General features: G+C 48.7%; 2 protein-coding genes across 16 annotated transcripts in view; one reads left to right on the forward strand and one right to left on the reverse strand.

Annotated features, from left to right (window-relative positions):
• CACNA1C (calcium voltage-gated channel subunit alpha1 C) overlaps positions 1-19,474 on the reverse strand; it is a 2,299,705-nt gene that overhangs the window by 332,705 nt on the left and 1,947,526 nt on the right. The window lies entirely within an intron of this gene.
• LOC144808862 (uncharacterized) overlaps positions 11,773-19,474 on the forward strand; it is a 433,476-nt gene continuing 425,774 nt past the window's right edge. For 9 of the 10 annotated variants that reach the window (XR_013606859.1, XR_013606856.1, XR_013606855.1 and 6 more), the window contains exon 1: positions 11,773-11,961. The gene's annotated coding sequence lies outside the window, so the exon portion shown is untranslated. The remainder of the gene's footprint in view (positions 11,962-19,474) is intronic. The other variant, XR_013606854.1, reaches the window with a different exon arrangement.

The raw sequence follows: 19,474 nt of genomic DNA on the forward strand, positions 1-19,474 counted from the left end.
ACCTTGAAACTGGATTTTAGTAATATGCTGAGAAATATGATGGGCTGTGAAATTGTTTTATCATCACAATTGATCGTGCTGGGCGTGGGACATCCTGTATCTTCTCATGTAAGCCAGACTTTTCTTTTCATTGCTATGACAGTTTTTAGGCTAAGACAGGCCATTTACTGGCTGGATCCCACTCCTCTGTCAGGTCAATATTGGCTTGGAAGATTTCTAGCAGTATCTAGAATGGAAAGTGATGTTTATGCTAGAAGAAGTCATAGGACGAAAGTTAAAGGGCTGGGCCCCTCTGAGCTAGTGGTCTCGCTTGAATAGTGAAATGGAATAGCCAATAGGATATATATTGTTTGAGAATTACTATATCTAAAGATAAAATGGTCAAATTTGTGGGCTGGATCCAGGGTGGGGTGGGGGCGGGAGGGGTGGGTGGGTGGTTGAACAGTTATGACTGTATGTTTTGATTGTGCTTCTTACCATGCTGTACAATGAAAATTTTTTATAAAGACCTATTAAAAAAAAAAAATAGAGATGAAAATACCAGCAAAACTGTACTTTATTTACAGTGTGATGGTCCAGGAGCATATCTATCTTGCACTAGATCTTGATGCTGCTACTGGCCAAAGGTGCATTGATTCTGATGCAGAGTTACCTGATGCATGTTGGACTTACATTGCCCTGAGACACTGGTTCACACAACCCCACATACGTCAACACACCAGCCGCCCAGTGACAAAATGCAAAAAAAAAGTTTATTACCCATAATTCTGACAAACAATTGCTCTCTGATATATACGCCTTTCTTATTTCACCCCGTGCACCTTGCCAAAACACTATCGCAGCGTAGATGGGAGAATGAATGCGAGCGTGAATTTTCCATCAAGGAATGGCAAGGGTGACCTCATGTAGTACTGCGGGGAATGAAATGTTTCTCAAAATTGTGCATTATTGGTACTATACCCCAGTGAGAATAGCACGGTGGAAGACAGGACAGGACACTCAGTGTTGGAGACAGTGTGGACAGGATGGTAGCTTGATGCCCTTACTATGGTCTTGCCGCTTACTCCTACAACATTGGTCAGCTGTTTTAGCGGACATAGACAATATCTACGAGACGGAGATTACGAGATTCCCAAGCTACATATTATTGGGTTTGCCTAATGCTCAAACCTTGCCTCTACGATCTTGTTGGGGAAGAGCTATTGCTCTGGCCCTGGGAGCAGTCAAACACCTTTTATCCCGATGGGGCACTGGTGCAATCCAGACCCATTTAGATTGGCTACACAAAATGGGGGAGCTTGTATGTATGGAGAATTTGACGGCTGGAGTAGCGGGTACACTACCTCGCTTTGATAGAATATGGGGTGCTACCATTAGACTTTTATCAGGCGAATTTACTGAGTTGACATGCCCAGTGTACCTACAGGTGCTCCGCCTCACCTAGGCGGTATCAGAGGAAGGGTGACCTTCAGGGAGAGAATGCTTGGGGCAGTCGCACTGGTGGGTATCAAGGAGCGGTGACCCTTAATACTGGTTGTCAAGCTTCCCTTTCCCCCTCTTTATTCTATAGGTTGTTACATATTCTTCTCTTCTACTTTATTTCTCACCATCAAAAGTTTTATTCCCCGCCGGCCTGTGGATGTAGGTGGGTGTTGTTGTTCTCTACTTGTTTATAAAACAAAGATTTAAACCATAGTAAGGGAGCTTGCACTGATGAAGGAAGTTTACTGTATACCCACCAGTACATACAGTAACTTGCTTTTACAGTAATGGGTACTCCAATATTTGAGCAAAACAAAGGTACTGGAGGATTTATGGATTTAATAAGGAGAAGAACAAAAAAGGTTATCCTTCTGTACCTATTGCAGAAGTTCAAACTGGCTGCTGTGATTTTCAGGTTGCAGTATGCACTAGAGTTTAATAGATTTAATCAAATTGTCACAGAACATACCTCTAAGAGGGAGGTAGACAGTTGGAGAGGGAGAAAGGGGATGGTGTATCTTTGCTTGCCCCATTCGCGGTATAGCACTTTTAATTTGCTGTAAAACGAGTTTGTTCAAAAGCAGTTTGCCTAACTTGTGGACCAACAGAAGGTCTACAACATTTTGCTCATGGAAGCCTTCAACAATTTCTAGTAGGTGTTGAAACAAAGTTTTTGGGACATGTTTGCTGATGGAAATATGTCAATAGGTTTGGAAATTGTCATGGTATCACTGTGGGACAGAATATAGGGCAAGAGGAGGGGTGCAAGGAGACGGGAATAACGATGAGGCCCAAAAGAAGATGTTAGTGCATATGAAGGATGGTAGGGGAAGGCAAGCAAGTGGTGAGAAATGAGATTATGATGGACAAGCAATTAAATCAGACAAGGTAACTAGTACCGTAAGTTATGTGGTCCCTGTTCTGGACAGCTTTGTATGTTATAGCAGATTTTCTGCTAATTCAAGCCCCATGATGCCAAACAATATTGAATAATATGTTACAGGTTGAGATGGAGAAATAGACGGATGGGCATGTAGAGAGAAAATTCACTTTTCCCGCGGGTCCCTGGGCAGTTGTCTACTTTGCACAAACTTAAAACCTCTCAGTCTCCCCAGAGGAAATCCTGGCGCTGAAACTGAAAACTAAAGGTAGGATGAAAAAATAAAGATATGAGACAGCAAGAAGTGTTTGTCAACAATATGATGTGAAGATGAAGTAAGAGAAAATGGGTGGTAAAAGGAGGAATCAATCTTGTGACAAAACAAGAGGATGCGAAGGCAAAAGGGATTAGAAGAGGACGTCAATTTAAAGAACAGAAAACAGTAATTAGCCTTTTGGGAGTAGGGTGATGCCATAAAGGCATGGACTGAACTAAAAGGCATTTGAGAATGGGACATTTGAGGGTGGTAACACAATTAAACAAAGCATGCAGAGGTTGAACATTTGGAGGGAAATCCTTTCTTTTTTTAAAAAAAACTATATTTCAGGTGTCGTAATTTAAGAAGTGGCACTTAAGACATATGCAAGTGATGGCATATTAACGTTTTGTAATTAAGGTACCTCAAATGTTAGTGAGAATGTATATCTTTTAGACCTGGCATTAGCCACTTCAGTTTCAACCACGACCAGAAGACCCTATTTGAAGTACAAACATTTTGGATAAAAACCATATGAGACAGAATTTTTGTCGATGGAAGCACATTGGTATATATGTGGGTGGTGTGGTACAGTGTGCAAGTTCAGACTGTTGTGTGTTGAGATGTGATGCTTGATGAGTTTTGAATTTTTAAAGTTGGTAACATGAGATACAGAAATAACACCTTTACCCGCTGGACTAATTTATTTGAGCTTTTGCTGTGAACACCCTAACAATGAACAAAGCAGAACATAAGAAAGAAAAGAGGAGAGAGATCCCATTGAAGAATGGCTTCTATCCTAGAAACAGAGCAGAAATGTTAGGAATCAGTACCAGAAGCGTCCAAAGCATGTCCGGGTGAGTTACGGACACAGCAAACCAATTAGACCTGCAAAAAAGCCAGTGCGATCACAGAAAACTCTCTGCACCCGTTCACCATCAGGAACAAATCTAAATAGCTAAATGGAATAAAAAAGAAGTGTTAGATAAGGAAGGCTTGGCCTCTGCGTGGTTGCTTTGACGAGGAAGGGGAAAGGTTAGGAAATAGGCCTTATTCAAAGATTTGTGGTGAAGAAAATCCTGCTGGTTCCGGGAAAATGCAGCAAATGTGCCACCAGTAGGATTAATGGTAGCCTTACTATCACTTCTCGCATCACCACTGCCATAATGAATGCTGCTGACAGCTATCCTGACAATAGCAGATTTGTAGCTTCCGCTGGTAACGAAAACGCTGATTTTACATTGCTGGCCACTTCTAAATCCAACTATACATCTCTGTGAGAAGTCTGTGTTGTCCTTGTTGTTGAGAGGAATTGATGATATCATTAAAAAAGGGATTCGGACATGAATCCACAGCCACTAAAGCAAATGTAGTTATTATGAGGTATACAGTTTAGGTTGATGACCCGCCAAGTCAAAGAGAGCATTCATGAGATGTTGCATTGAGTTTTTCAGGTCTCCAAGGTCTGCCCTCTAGTCACTGCTGAACATCAAAACTTCCCCCCACTCCTCCAATCCATGTCGTAGGTCTCAGGGAAGAGACACTCACTTGCATCCAATTCGAAATTGTCAGAAGGACAACATATCGTAAACCTTTTACTGAAGTGCATTGAAGGTGATTCAATGTTCAAGAATATTGCACATAAACCCGTACATTTCCGGGACACATGAGGAAGCACATTCCATGCTCACAGAAAATTACCTGACTTACTTTAATGATGTTATTTTTAAAAAATATGCATCAATCAATCTGATAAAACATTTCAAAACGCATCGAGAAATATAAAGAGATGGGTGTCCTTCAAAGTCCCTCACCTCCGGCACCTTTCAAGTCAAAATTCAGACTGTTACAAAAGCACTGAAATCCTTAGACCTCAGCATGGGTAGTTCACGTATCGCATAAAGAACTCTCCATTTCAGATAAACAATATAAAGAAAAATGTATGGTTAAGTAAATTCAAGTACTGCTACATGGGCACACAGCCAGATGGACTCAACTACTTAGGAACAGTTTAGGTTTTTTGTAGTGCTCAAAAGTCGTAATAGGCTAACTATGATAAAAAGGTAGCCTAGGACTGGCCTGCAGGCTCACGTATTGTGGGGTTAGGTGGCTGACCGTATGATCCTTAAAGCGATAGTGCTTTAATAATACCATGTTGCAAGGAAGTGCAAATAAATAGATAGTTACCTTTAAGACGACTCCAGATCAATAGAACACAACTTCACTAAGTAGGGGAACCTGCAGCTGTTTCCTAAGCTGTTGCAAAACACATGCACAAAAATTGAATGTGCATGCCCTTAGTTAGGCTTGTCGTGCCATAATCCCCTCCTGTGAGGAAGGATAACAGCCACTTAAGTTCCCAGCAAAGGAAATACAAAGTGTATCTGACAGTCAGGCCTTAACAAAACAGGATACTCAGAACATCCAATTAAATGTAGCTTTATCTACAATGCATCAAAAGAATACTTCTTGCAAAGGCATTCCTATTACCCTCAGGTCGCTTATGTCCACATCCCATTCATTGACAAAGTGGAGATAACCATCTCCTGACAGAAAAAAGATAAGGGGAATGCTGGGACCCTAATACTGCCCCTCCCACCGGGAGTACATAAGCAGTACTTACCCAGCATCCTGCCTGTTCTTTTTTTCTGTCTGTCAACAGAATGGACATGGAAGTGCTGGTGATGCTTCTGCTGGGCTGGAGTGGCGTATCTTTTCTCCTCCCCCTGCCTGGCTGCCTGGCTGTGCGGGCGGGGGGTTTTCTGGTCTGCCTCCTGGCCTGCCGGGCTTGCAGGCCTGTTCGTGGCCGGCTCTGGCCCGCGTGGCGCTTCACGCCTTTCCTCGGGTGTTCTGGTGGTGCTTTGGGCGCCATGGCATCCGCAGTTTGTTGAGTCTGTTGGTGTATGCTGCTTGTTTCCCAGGTTTGTGTAAAGCATGCTGTTTCACCAGTCGGCCCTTTGTGGCTGGCCTCCCGGTTGCTTCAGGGTCGCGTGCACGTCTTCCTGGGGCCGGGCCGGGTGGAAGACGAACCGCTTTTGCTGGTCTCCTGCCATTCCTGGCTTTGATGGGCCCGCCGAGTCGGATCACTTGGGCTGTTGGAGGGGGGCCGTCTTCCTGGTGGCGTCTCGGCCCCCTCTCCGGATGAGTACCGTGTAGCGGTCTTCTTTTTTCTCCTGTACGAGTGCTGTGTCCACAGAATGAGACAGCCTGGCTGTCTCTGGTCTCTGTGGGCTCTTATCCGCCAGGGTTCTAGGCTGCACTTGGGCCTGCCGGGTGCAGTGGGAAGTGCTCAAAGCTCTCCCCACCTTCGCTTGATTCAGGGGGCGAAGGCTTCTTATAATTGAATTCCACTAGGATTTGGAATCCTCCCGGGTTTGGTGGAACCTGTTGACCGCTTGCTGCTGATGTGTTGTGCTCTGCGGCTATCGGTCTGTGTGTCATGGGTTCGCCGCACGGCTGGCTCAGGCTTCCCTTCTTTCACAGGTCTGTGCTTTGGACGTTGTGTCTGGTGGCACAGTGGCATACAGCGTCTTCTGCATGACTCTGTGTTTGTATCCTTGATCCCATGTTCCTCCCAACCTGGGGCTTCTAAAATGAGTACCAAGGTTTTGGCTGGCAATACACACCTGTTACCTGTTTCTCCCATCATTTGAGCGGCTGTGGTATGGCACTTTTACTGCTTGGTAGCGACGGTGGTTTCGTATGCTTCTCTGGGCTCTGGCTGGTCCGCTTCGCCTGTCGGTCTGGCCTGGACGCCTCCTTGTGAGGTTGCATGGGTCGCGCAGGAACGTGCCCAGGGGGTCTGAAGGCACGGATCCCTGTTGCTGCTCCACTGTTTCCTGTGGCTTTCATGCTGTGTCAGTACTGCTACACGCTTTCACCCTCCACTGTTCTTCGGGTGCCATGGGTCCCTGTGTTCTCCTGCTCTCATTTTTTATCGGTTCTTACACCGGGTCGGGCCAGGTTGGTGCCTGGAAGGGTGTCTGTCTGGACCTGCCAGCTGCCGTAGGCTTCCTGCTCCGGTGTTTGCTGGAGGCCCTGTTCTGCTCTCTTGGCTGTCCTGGTTTCCTGCTGCCGGTGGGGTTGCACAGCTGCTGCGTGTTCCTTCTATGGGTGTGGGTTGCCTATGGCTGGCGTGGGGCCTGTCTTCCTCCCTCCCGCACGTCCAGGGCCATCGGTATGTGTGCGTTGGTCTTCTCGGCTGTTCTTCTGCTGTGTTCCCCCGTTGACCTGCCGCCTTGCCACCCGGTGGGTTCCTGTTCTCTGTGGGTTTGCTTGGGCGCCTTTTCTTCTGGCTCTCTCTCTCATGCTTCGCTGTGGGGCATGTGTTCTGGTCTGGTGCCCTGCTCCTCGGTCCCTTGGCTTCGGCCCTCCTGTTTGTGCTCTGGTGTAGGTGGGCCTGGTCTTCGGGTGCGGTGGCCCTGTTGCCTTGGTCTGGGTTTCATTTCCTTGTCATTTCCTGTCTGGTTGTGGCTCTGTGCCTGCTGGGTGTGCCTTGGCGTGGTCAGTCTCCTCTTGGGGGGGGGAGCTCTCTTTTTCCTTTTGTCCCATCCTGCTGCTCTAGCCTCTGTGTGGTGCGGCCTGGGCTGTGTGCCCTCTGCCTTTGTGCTGTTTCGTGCGGTCGTGCTCGGGCTGGCTGGCGCCATGTCTGGCTGCTTGTCTCTTTCGGGCTAGGTGCTGCTGTCTTTCGTGTTGAGCGGCTCCTGGCTTCTGGGGTTTTCCTTGGCCTGGCCCCTGTGTTCCCCTTCTGTTGCGTTCCGCTTGCTTGTCAGGAGTTGCTCTGATTCATCTACTTCGTATGCTGTTCCCATGCTTGCGTTTGTTGGCTGGGTCTTGCTTCTGTGACCTCTGCCTTTTCCTTGGGTCGGGCTTCACCTGTCTCCTGGTTCTTCTGGCTGTGCTGCCCGGTCTGTGGTTGCTCCTGCTGCGGCTCCTTCTGCCTGGTGGCTGTGCCCTCATTTCGTGGCTGGTCTTGGTGTTCGGTCCCTGTTTTTTTGGGGCCCGTTCCCGCTGTCTGGTTTTCGTTTTGGTTGTTGGGCGGTCCACCTGGGTGTCTGCCTCTGGTTGTCCGTTGGGGGCCTTGGTGCCCCGGCCCACTCTCGGCCTGTCTGTTGGCAATGGGTTGGTCTTTTCTTTGCCCGGGGTGCCTGCTCCCTGGGTGTTTGCTCCTCCTGCCCTGGCGTGTTGTCTGGTGGTGCGCCTGGGCTGGGGGGCGTTGTTTCTTGCTCCGGTTCCTCCCCTCACAGTGCGTTCCGTGTGGCACCTGTTTTGCTCCCTTTTTCCGGGGGTCCCTGGGGGTCTGGGTTTCGTGCCTCTGTTGTTCTCCCTGTTGGGGGTCTGCCTGGGGTTCTGGTGGGGTTGCTTGTCCTTGTGCTTATTTCCCCCTCCGTCTTTCCTCTTTGGGCGCCTTCTTTACGCTGCATCCTTGCCTAGGCACTCTCTGGGTGTCCTGGCTTGGAGCGTCGGTGTTCCACCGTGCCCTCCTGGGCCTCGTCCTGCCCGCTGTTTACTTCCTGGGTTTGGTTGGTTGGGCTGGTGTTGGGCTCCGGTTTCTTCCGTTGCCCCGGCGCTCCTCCTTCGTTTGGCCCTTCTTGTGCCTGGCGGCGTTTCAGCTCTGTTTGCCCCTGGGCTGCGTCTGGCCTCGTTCGGGCTTGTATGGGGCCCTGGTGTTCTGCGGTCCATTCTGGCTCCTGTTGGCTCGGTGCGTTTCCTCTGCCTCGTCCTTTGGCACGTGTTGTTGGTGCTGGGTTTGTGTCCTTCGCTTTCCTTTTGGGTTGGCGTCCTTCAGTGTAGGCCTTTTCGTGTCCTGGGTTGCCTCTGGTTCTTCCTGGTCTGCCGGCTGGGGTCTGGTTCGGTTTGGCCTTCGGCTGTGCCTCCTGGGGTTTTGGCTGGCTGTCCTGGGCTTCTGTGCTGGATCTGGGGTTTGTTGGTCAGGTGTCCCCGGTCCCTTTCCTGTTGGGCTCCTGTCTCGCTCCTGTCTTCCCTGTGGGCTCCCCCGGGTTTTGCCTCCGGTGTGGGGTACCTTTTGGGCATGTCCCCCCTCCCCTGCCAGGGTGTGGTCAGGTGGTGTTGTCTTCCCGTTCTGGGGGAATGTTCTCCTGGCTGCTGGTTGTCCGGGGTCTGGTGCTGCTTGTGCCTCTGGCTTCTCTGCTGCCTCTGGTTTCTGCTTTGGCTGCTGCCTCTGTTAGTTTTTTCCGGCTTTCTGTGTGGTCCGGGGTGGTGTCTGTCGGCCTCCATGCAGTTTGCTTCGGCCCGGTCATTGCGTGGGCTCCTTCTGGGGAATGGTTGGGCCTGGGGTCCTCTTGCATCGGTGGGTTGCTTGGCCCGGGTCCTGGCTTCCTGGTTCCTTTGCGTTTGTTTCCCTGAATTTGGCTGTTTCTTTTCTACTCTCCGGCATTGGCTGGGATCGGGCCTGGTGGGGTTCTGGCCTGGGTGCTGTGTGCCATGGGCCTTTCCGCTGCTCCTGTCCTTGCTGCGTGCTGGGCCTGGAGGTTGGGGTCTGTGCGGTCCTTTGGCTTTGGTTCCTCTCCTCCGTCCTGTTGGCGCCTGTTCTTGTCTGGCCTCTGTGGTTCTGCGGGTTTGTGCCTGGTTGATTCCTGGTTTGGGGTCTGCTGGGGGTTCCCGGTTGCCCTGGGCTTGCACCCTGCCTTGTTTTTTTCCCTCCCTTTGGAGGTTGGGGGGTTTTGGGGTTGTGGCCGCTGGCCCTGTCCCTGCCCTTGCTGTGCCTGTTCGTTCCCTGTTGTTGGCTTACGGTCTTTTCTGGCCTCTCTGTTGTTTGGTTGGCGGTCTGCTGGGTCTTTTTGGGGGCTTCTCTGGCCTATGGTCTTTTGGGTTGGCCTCCTCTGCCCCTGCTGGTCTGTTTTTTTGTGTTTTGGCCTGGTTCGGTTCTCCTGGGTTCTCGCTGTGGCTCCTTCCTTGTGGCGGGGTGCTTGTGCCTGCGCCCTGTTGTCCGGACTTGGCCTTCTCCGTTGTGGCCGGGGTTTGCTTGGTGTCTGTGCGGCTGTCGGATCCTGTGTGCCTTCGTGGTGGTTCTGGTCTATCCGGTGGGTTCCCTTAGGCCTGACTGCTCTGTCTCCAGTTTTCTCTGGTTGGTGGCCTCCTTGTTGTGGCTCTGGCCTTCTGTTTTTTTTCTTGGTCCGGTCCTTGTTTGTGTCCCTGCTGTCCTGTTCTGGGTTGCGGGCCTGTTGCTTCCTGCGGTTCCCTCTTTCTGTGCTCCCTTGGATTGCGGCGTTTGGTGTGGTTTCCTGGGTGCGCTTGGGGGTTCGGAAGGCCGGGTTTTCTGCTTTGTTATTCTCCACTTTGTCAATGAAGGGGACGAGGATATAAGGTACCTGGGTATAATGCTCTATTACTCAACGGTAATCTTCATTACTCCGGGTCCCGTTGTCCTCGTCCCATTCATACGCCCCTCCTGGGCGGGCGGCTGGCTTTCCTGTGTGGGCTTGGTTGTTCAGGCGGGATGCTGGGTAAGTACTGCTTATTTACTTCCGGTGTGAGGGGCAGTATTAGGGTACCAGCATTCCTCTTGTCTTTTTTTCTGTCGGGAGATGGTTATCTCCACTTTTTTAATGAATGGGACGAGGACAATGGGACCCGGACTAATGAAGAATACTGGTAAGTAATAGAGCATTAGCTGGTCTATAAATGTTGGAAGAATGCCATAGATGCTGTTGCACCTCTGGTAGAGTGTGCATGGTTGCCACCTAGAGGACCAGGGGGTGTAGGTCGTAGAAATAAGGCATGTATAAGAAATAAGCATTCTGCGATTTAAAGGATGTGTATGTTACATGTCCATGCAGTTATTTTGCATCTACTTGCATGATATCTCAAGGGATCAAGAGCAATCTCAGCACAAAGTCGGCAATAACTCACCAGGTAGCAAGGCCTTGGGATAGTCAACTGCTGCAGACTGTCTTCTATAAAGAATATGTGGTCAAAAATATGACATGCATAGCACAAGCTAATGTAATGCTAAAAAAAAATACGGAAAGTGATGTATAAAAGAAAAAGAAAAAGAAAATCACTCAATGGTGTAACTACAGCTCAACATGTCAAGGGCCTACGTACCAAAGTGTACAATAATTTCTAATACATACTGTCCAGCAGAAAAAAACGTTTTGTGGTAGGAGTGAGCTTGCACAACCATGGGCATAGTGAATGGATGGGATGAGTGTGTTTACAATACTGGCAACATACTGGTTAAGGTTCTCTTTGACAGCTTAGGGAACAGTTTCTAGTCCTACCTCAGTATGGTACCATGCTTTCATGAGCAACAAATAGGACATATCCTAATAAAAGTGCGTAAAGCTATGGCATTAGCCCTTTATTATCTACTGAGACGCTTGTGGTAATCGATCTGGTTAATATTGTCCTAGTTCTCAAGTCTCGCTAATCAGTGGGAATGGGCAGATTATTCATACCTTGTGAGGTGGGCTGGAACCAAAACCCAAAAGTGACTCCGTTCAAGCATCTGCTGTGTTCAGAACAGCTCTTGGGACTGGGCTGCAGTAAGCCCTTTCACAGTGAAAAGACCCCTCCCACATTCAGCTGCTGTGCACACAGCAGACTTACTTAATATTCCATGTGTCATGAACAAAATTGTTTTGTGAATGGGCGACGCCGCGAAGACAAAGTTAAGTGACAAAATGTTCTGCAATTTGGCAGCAGGATACAGGAAAAGCTGTCTGAGTACGTCCCACGGGGTCTAATATGTTGGAGCAAGGAAAGTTTGCTCCTCTCGAAATAAAACAATGGTGCTTTAAATGTAAAAGTACTTGAATGGTGACTACACTAGGTCCTCTTAATTTTTCAAGAGTGTTTACAGGCCTTTGCCATTAGTACTTATTTCCTTTTTTTTTTTTTTTACTTCTTGTCAAATATTACAGGAGGCCTAAGTGTAATCTGGCGGACAACTTCTGAAAACCTACCTTGCCGACTGGACAATAAAAATTATATAAGCAAACAATCCTTCATATTTTTTACGTTTTTATTTTCTCCCTTCTAAAACGACGATCGTTTTCATAGGCAAATAACATGTCATGGTCCCTCACTATGCCTTACTTAAAATATTTCCAAACGTCAACGCTTATTTACCACTCAGTTAACGCTCGCCATCTCTCGTGCATGCAAGTGAGCCCAACTCTCCTTAGAAGGAGCTGTCTGGCACCGCAGCTGCGCAGTTGACCCAGGAAGTGGTTCGTGTGACCTATTGCCGTTAGCAGCTGCCAGCCAGCCGAGGAAACTTTTTTTACATTTTTAAATCAAGGAAAGACGTTACTTTTCCAAAACCCGGTTTCCCACAAGAAAATACTGTATTTTCCCACTCCCACGGATTTAATTAGAGGTGAGGAGGGGTGAGAATTAACCAATGGCCTGCTCATGTTGCAAATGGAATAATTCATTCATTGATGATGGTTAAGCTGCGCCTGAATCCCTGCTCTGCATTTCCAAAATTACCGTCTGCCCAAAATAAAAGCACCATGATGCCAGCTGTCTGGTGGGAGGGAGCCTTTCCCGGTGCTTCTGTAACATTGTCGAACTAACATTCAAGCACAACCGTGTCACACTTTGTCATCAAACTGTCGCGTTTCTCATAGGGAAAAGAAAAATACAGTTAGTAACCCTCAATGTCAAGAGCTGAACAATTGGAGATGCCAATATGGTGGCTGGAGTAGAGTCTCGTTTCAGTTTTAACAAGCATTGCCAATTATAGGTCTCACTTTGTCACCTATTGGTTTTGTAAATGGTGTTTAGCCACGCTGCACAGCATCCATGATGCTGTGCAGCATAGCTAAAGTTTAAAAAAGAATAAAAGCTTTTGACACAGCTGTCTTGGATATTTTTTAGCCACACCATACATGCCAATTTTTTTGGAAGAAGAAAAGGAATTTTTTTAAAAAGAATCAGGAAAATGTATTTCTCCCATTGACTTCTATATCGGCCTGTATCAGGTCTATTGTTATGCATAGGCAGTGGTCGAAGTGGGGAAAAGAAAGTAGGGGAACTGTAGGCGGAGAATCAGAGGACAGGAATAAACTGAAGATTGGATCAGTGGGCGGAGTCGGAGGTGTGGCTAGAAATTACAAAACATATCAATTTTTAGTATGTTTGGCATTTCACTGACCAGTTACAGCTTATAATGTTATTTAATTCAAACAATGGATGAACATGTTTATTTGAGGTTTAATATATGTTGTTTACATTTAATACATTTACAGTCTGGGACATGTTTCCAATCACAGAATGTTCCAAATACGCTTATAAGTTAAATCATAAGCCATTTGATACATGTGTTGCCGCCTCTTTGAACACAGAAAGGTGTGGAACAAAACTGTTGAATATTAGAGAAACCACAAAGCAGGTTGTCGTTTTACAGCGCTTATATTCCCACAGTGATGCATGACGCCGACGTTGCTTTAGATGACTCGCATGTTGTAGTTTAGGTGTCCCCTCATGTTTAGCAACACCCCCCTTATGACCTATGCAGACTAACACAAAACCCTAATGTATTTCAGTGTCTCATATGAAGAGAATTCAAGTATACGTACAGTACCAGATAAAGCTTAAGGGGTATTCGAGAAATGATTTAAGATGGGCAGAAGGCTGTATGGATGAATAGATGTAGGTTTCATGTACACTTTATGCACAGTAAATAGGATTCGAAGTAGAGTACAGCGGAATGCTGGTGCCCATACAGTCATTGGTCTCTCCTTGGTACATCCTTTCACATCTAGTAGTCAAAGGCCATAAAGTGGAGGAATTTTTTTTTTTTAGAACTGGGGGAAAAACAGTCACTGTGAACAGCAGGTGCTAGCCTTGGGCTATCTTGTAGTTTGTGTTTCTATCACCTGGTCCTGTTTGATTCTTACTCGACACTCTCTCTCATTCTTTGAAGGGCTTCCCACATGCTTACTGGCAAATCTGAACTTCCGTTTAAGATTACTTTGTTAGGTGTGGTGAATCGGAGTGTCCAATGGATTACTGAGTGATGCGAACTTTAGAAAAAGAAAATAAATTAGTTGTTTTTTAAAATGTTGCCTGTGTCATCCTGTTTCAGTAAGGACTCACTACCAAGCAATATGTAATCTGGGAAAGTTTGAAATTGGTCCTTGAGCAAGAGGGATGGAATCCAAAGGAAGACTTCGGGTAATTCAGATTTTCATTCCAGCATTGGGGCGCTGGTACATTTAATACTCAACGGAGCCCATTTTCTGAGAAGGAGTAGAATATCAATGCCCATTTCGTCCTTGTCCTCTTATAGTAGAAATCCCTAGCACAGCGTGATAGAAGGCTTTGCTGCAAGCTGAAATTTCTGGGACCCCAATAGATTTCCCTTGGCTCCAGGCTGCAAAGAAAATAGACTGGTGCCTCATAACTCCTCCATCAAATCTTACATAAAGTACACATCATTTGCGTTGGACAGTCCTGTCAGAGAATGGAATGGTTGTTGGTGAGTTCCCCATGGCCTACCCTCCTGGTGAAACACACAACTGAAAACATATGGCATGAAATACTAATGGCTTCACCACCATATAAACATATATACCAAAATAGAGAAATTACATGTAAATTACCCACACCAAGCGTAAACAAGCATTTGCAATGCAATAGGTCTCGCATTTGCGCAAGTTTAAGCTATTGGCATTGTAAATGACAATGCTTTTTATTTCTGTTTCAAAAACATAAATAAAAGGCATTGTCATTTACAATGCCAATAGCTAAAATTCGCGTAAATGCGAGACCTGTTGCATTGCAAATGCTTGTTGTTTCCTGGTGGCGACCGGCAGTCTGTGGTGAGCCCGAAAATAAAGGGCAGAGCAGGTCAAGGGAGGGGAATCCAAAGTATCCTGATGTGATCATTTTATTGGTCACAGTGGGTGCAGGCAAGTAGCGGCCCCACTAAATGAGGTGTGAATCACGGCAGAAGCAGGGCCATCACAGTTAGCAGTTTTCCTGCTAACCTAAGACTGATGGCCCTTTTGGTGTTGTTTTGCAGGCCCCTAGACACAGAGGGGTAGGGGGAGGAGGCCGTGGGCTGAAAGATAAAGTTGAAATTTTAAAAGTAGGGTTATTCCTGCCGTCCCGGGACGCTATTTAAAAACAAACAAGTAGGGGAACGGACTGACATAATTTTTAAAAGTAGGGGCATGCCGTGGACTTCCGATCCCACCCACTTCTAATACTGTGCATAGGACTTGCAAGTGTGCTGCTGCAGGATTGGATATCAGAAATTCAAATATGCGTTTTTTCCATACCTGTCAGGAGCACGGAGAAATCGCTATGGCAGGCAGAGAAAGTGTAACAAAAATGTGGTGCACTTGCATGCAGGAGCAATACTGGCAGTACATAATCCGAGTTACACAAGACCTACACCTGCCATCTGAAGCCCGCCGAGGAATCGGGTATTTGCCTGCAGAAATCAGGAGGCGAGAGACTAACCTTGAACTCGGTAGTCACCCGTCTGAATCGGAGGGTTGGCATGTATGCCCCACACCTTAAAAATGACACCATTGCTTTTTTTTCATTTTAGTTACTGATCCAAGTTGGAAAGGTAGAAAATAAACAGCACAAAAGCCCTGTTTTATTTTTTTAAACCGTCCGGGGGAGTGAAAGCACCATAGGGGCTAGTGGGGGGGAGGTGAAGCAACAGGGAGATGGTGATGACAGGTAAAGCATCACAGTGGAGGGAGGGGCAAACGGCGAAGCAAGGCGGGGGAGGCCGAAATAAATAGGAGCGGAGGCCTGGAGGTGATGCAAAAACATTAAAGGGAGGGTGGGAGCAAACACAAGGAGGGCAGGGCATAGGTGCATGGAAGCAATGGGTAGAAGTAGTTGGGCAAGCACAAGAGGGGGGCATGGAGAAGCAGTTGGGCAACAGAGAGCAACACATGGAGTGCAACGGGAGGAACGTACACGAGGGAGATGGCTCAAGAATTTATGCACTTTAATGGAGTGTTTCACACACATGAAAAGGTAGTGCCCGAAAAGCAAGCAGTGGAAACAGCGATGTCGTCTAGTCGAAGAGGCTGGAAAAGAGGCAAAGCTTCATGGGAAGAACAAACATAAAATTGACAACCTGAGACACACATAGGAAGCAGGCAAATGATAGTGACAAAGTAAGTCAACCAATTGAAAGCAGTGAGCGAGCTCTAAGCCTCTCTTTGTTCTGAAAAGGGGGGGCCCTCGGCCCCCCCGCACGCATGGCGGCGCGGCGACCGCCTCACCCCCCTCCCCTCGGGTCTTTCGACGGTGGGGGCGTGCCCTGGGGGCGCGGCCCACCGCCGATTGGCCGGCGCCCCTCCTGACCCGGAATCAATGGACTGGTTCCGGGTCGGGGGGGGCGGGCGTGAGGAGGGGCCACCCGGCCCCTCGGGAATAAGAGGTAGGGAGCGCCCAGGAGACTTCCTTGTCCCTGGACGCTCCCTCGCTGAACGTTGTGCCCCGCGTTCGGGGCCTCTTTGTTTTATAATTTTCTCCCCGTTTCTTTTTCAGGTTCAAAAGCCGATCGCTTGTGGATAGAACGGACTGCTTCAGGCCGCGGAGAGAGACACAGTGCGTCGCCTCACCGATCGTGGTCTGCGGAGACTCGGGGCTTTTGGATCCTGCGAGGTCGTCACGCAGGGCCGGTACTGCGGCGCGCTCGTGCGGTGGAGGAAGCGTGTTTCATTGAGGTATCGGGTAGGGGCAGTGGTAGCTCGCTGGCCAGGTCGGAGGGGGACGGGCTGAGTGCGTGCCGAAGGGCGGCCAGGAATACGTTATCAAGGCGCCCCCATTGTTTTAGCAAGGAATTTTGGCGCGCTCCCAGAAGAACGGCGAAAGAAGCCGGGGTGGGCATTCTGTAACCAATTAAGCAGCGGGCCAGCTCACGAGGGGCCGCCCTGCTAATTTTGTATTTCGAAGGTGTGCTCCGGGACTCAAATTTAAACCGCATAGGTAACGCGGTACACACAAGGGTTTTCCCGCCTCGGCGAGTCGGAGCGGAGAGGTTGTTCCAGCGGAACACAAGCGTCTCGCTTGCAGCTAAGCAGGGTCGACCAGGGCAGCACCTGGATGGGAGACCCCCGGTGAAAGTTTATAATTGTAGGAAGAAACTGTTTTCCACGGCTGCATTACATTGATGATTAAGCTAATTTGTTGTTCATCCGGTGACACAAGGTGTACAATTGCATGGTGCAGTGCCAGTACACAATTTTGTGTGTTCCCCACTGGGAGTTGTCCCCAAGAAAGAGAAGGGGCAATTCAGATTGATTCATAACCTATCAGCGCCAAAGGGGGCCTCACTGAATGATGCCATTGACGAAGGGATCTGTAGTGTTAAGTACGCCTCTTTTGATCAGGCTGTGACCTTATTGCAGGCCACGGGACCCGGGGCGCTGATGGCGAAATCAGACATAGAGTCCGCCTTCCGCCTCCTCCCAGTCCACCCGGCGGACCAACATCTTTTAGGTTTCACCTTTAGGGATAGGTTCTACATGGACAAATGCATGCCTATGGGTTGTTCTATTTCTTGCGCCTACTTTGAGATGTTTAGTTCATTTCTGGAATGGGCCATGAGACAGGTGACAGGCCATCAAAGAGTCATGCATTACTTAGATGATTTCCTCTTCCTCGGTACAGCGGGTTCTCAGGAGTGCGCACTGGCATTGCAGGAGTTTTGCGTGCTCATGCAGGCTTTTGGGGTCCCGCTTGCGCCTGGGAAGACGGTGGGCCCGACCACCTGCTTGGAATTTCTGGGCATCGAGATAAACTCAATGGAGAAATGTTTTAGACTACCTAAGGACAAGGTGCGCAAATTCAAGACGTCGCTACAGTTATGCCTCCGGAAGGAGAAGGTCACTTTGCAGCAATTACAGGAGGTGGTAGGGCAACTGAATTTCGCACTAAGAATCATCCCAATGGCTCGCCCCTTCTCTCGCTCCATCGCGCACGCGATGCAGGGGCTGAGGGAAAAGCACCACCGCACGCGCCTATCGGCTGAAATTCGCCAGGATATGCTTATTTGGATGGCATTCCTGGAGGATTTTAACGGTAGGGTGGTCTGGCCCGGCCCGCTCACTACATCAGCGGAGTTAGGACTATGGACCGACGCGGCCGGTGGTGTGGGCTTTGGTGCCATCCTAGGGAATAGGTGGGTCGCTCAACAATGGCCAGGAGAATGGAACACATGGGGTTTGCTCGGCAACATTGGCTTCCTGGAGCTTTTTCCAATATGGGTGGCACTGATGGTTTGGCCAGAACACCTATGTAACCGATCAGTGGTGTTTTGGTCAGATAACATGACAGTGGTGGACTGTATCAATCAGCAGGGGGCGCGGTGTCCTTTCATACTTCGTTTGATCAAAGAAATTGTTCTGCGTTGCCTTAAACTGAATGCTAATTTTAGAGCCAAACATGTCCCTGGTGTTTTAAACAATGCTGCTGACGCCCTTTCTCGCTTCAAAATGCAGGTTTTCAGGGAACATCTCCCCACAGCAGACCCCTCGCCAGCACACTTCCCAGCAGTACTTTGGCAGATTGGTGCCCCAGATTACAAGACCTCGTGGTCGCTAGCCTAGCCCCCAGGACCAAGACGGCTTACGAAGGGGCGTTTCTGTCTTATTGTTCCTTTTTGGGGCCACAGTGGGAAGTGCTTTGGGCAAAGGAGGATGGGTTTGCAGCCTATTTAGAATGGATGCACAAAGAGGGGCGCTCAGTAGCAGCGGCAACCAGACATAGGGCAGCAGTGTCATTCTTCGCTCAAGCTAGGGGCTTTCGGGATCCCACCAATACCTTTATGATACGCAAGGCTTTAAGGGGATGGCGCCGTATTCAAGGACACCAGAAGGACAAAAGGAAGCCCATGGGGTTGGCCCGGCTAACAGCCTTACTGGGCACGCTGGAGATTGTTTGTAACTCAGAGTGGGAAGTGCTTCTTTTTAGGGCGGCATTCTCCCTGGCATTTTATGGGGCGCTGAGAATTAGTGAACTTGTTGCAGGATCTAAGGCTGACATACTAGGTGGCTTGCAGAAGGCTGGGGTGACGATAAGGGGTGACACCATGTGGGTGATTATCCAGAAATCAAAGACCGATCAAGAAGCTAGGGGTCACACCATAGTTCTGCAACGGGCCCCCGCCAACCCGTGCTGCCCGGTGAGGCACGTGGAAACACTCATGGGATTATTGGTCGGTTCAGTAGGTAGGGCGTTGCTCTGTCACGCCGACGGGAGCCCCTTGACCAGGTATCAATTCAGGAGAGTGTTCGAAATTGGGGTTACAAAAGCGGGTCTTGACCCTAGAGATTTTGGATCTCATTCTTTCAGGATTGGGGCAGCAACTGAGGCGGTGGCGGGGGGCCTCCCAGTGGACAGAGTGAAGACAATTGGGAGGTGGTCGTCAGACTGCTATAAACGTTATGTGCGGATTGACATGCTATGATTACCTGTCACTCACGCTTGGTCTCTTTTCCGCTCTCTTACAGTTTCTCAGACCTGTTACGCAGGGGAGGAATTTGTCGTCGGGCACCGCCAATATTCATCGGCACGGAGCGGCGACCAGGAAACAACGAAGAACGATGTCTGGATTGTTGGTCATTCATATGTTAAGCGAGCGGAATGTGTTTTCCTGTCAGGTGACAAGAAGGAAAGGGCGGCACAACTAGGGCTGAATATCACGTTCTTTGGCAGAGGAGGGTTGTGTCTTCACGAGTTTAGGGGATTCTTCCAAGGGCTGTTGGCACGCCAGCGGGCTCCACCGTCAGTGGTGATACTTCACCTTGGGGAGAACGATTTGGCAACACTGGGCAGGCGCACCTTGATTGAGGAGATTATCTCAACAGCGGGTTGGATAGCTAGGACCTGCCCCGGGTGCACACTAGTAT

Source organism: Lissotriton helveticus, chromosome 1_1, assembly GCF_964261635.1.
Source record: "Lissotriton helveticus chromosome 1_1, aLisHel1.1, whole genome shotgun sequence".
In the NCBI taxonomy this organism is placed as follows: Eukaryota; Metazoa; Chordata; class Amphibia; order Caudata; family Salamandridae; genus Lissotriton; species Lissotriton helveticus.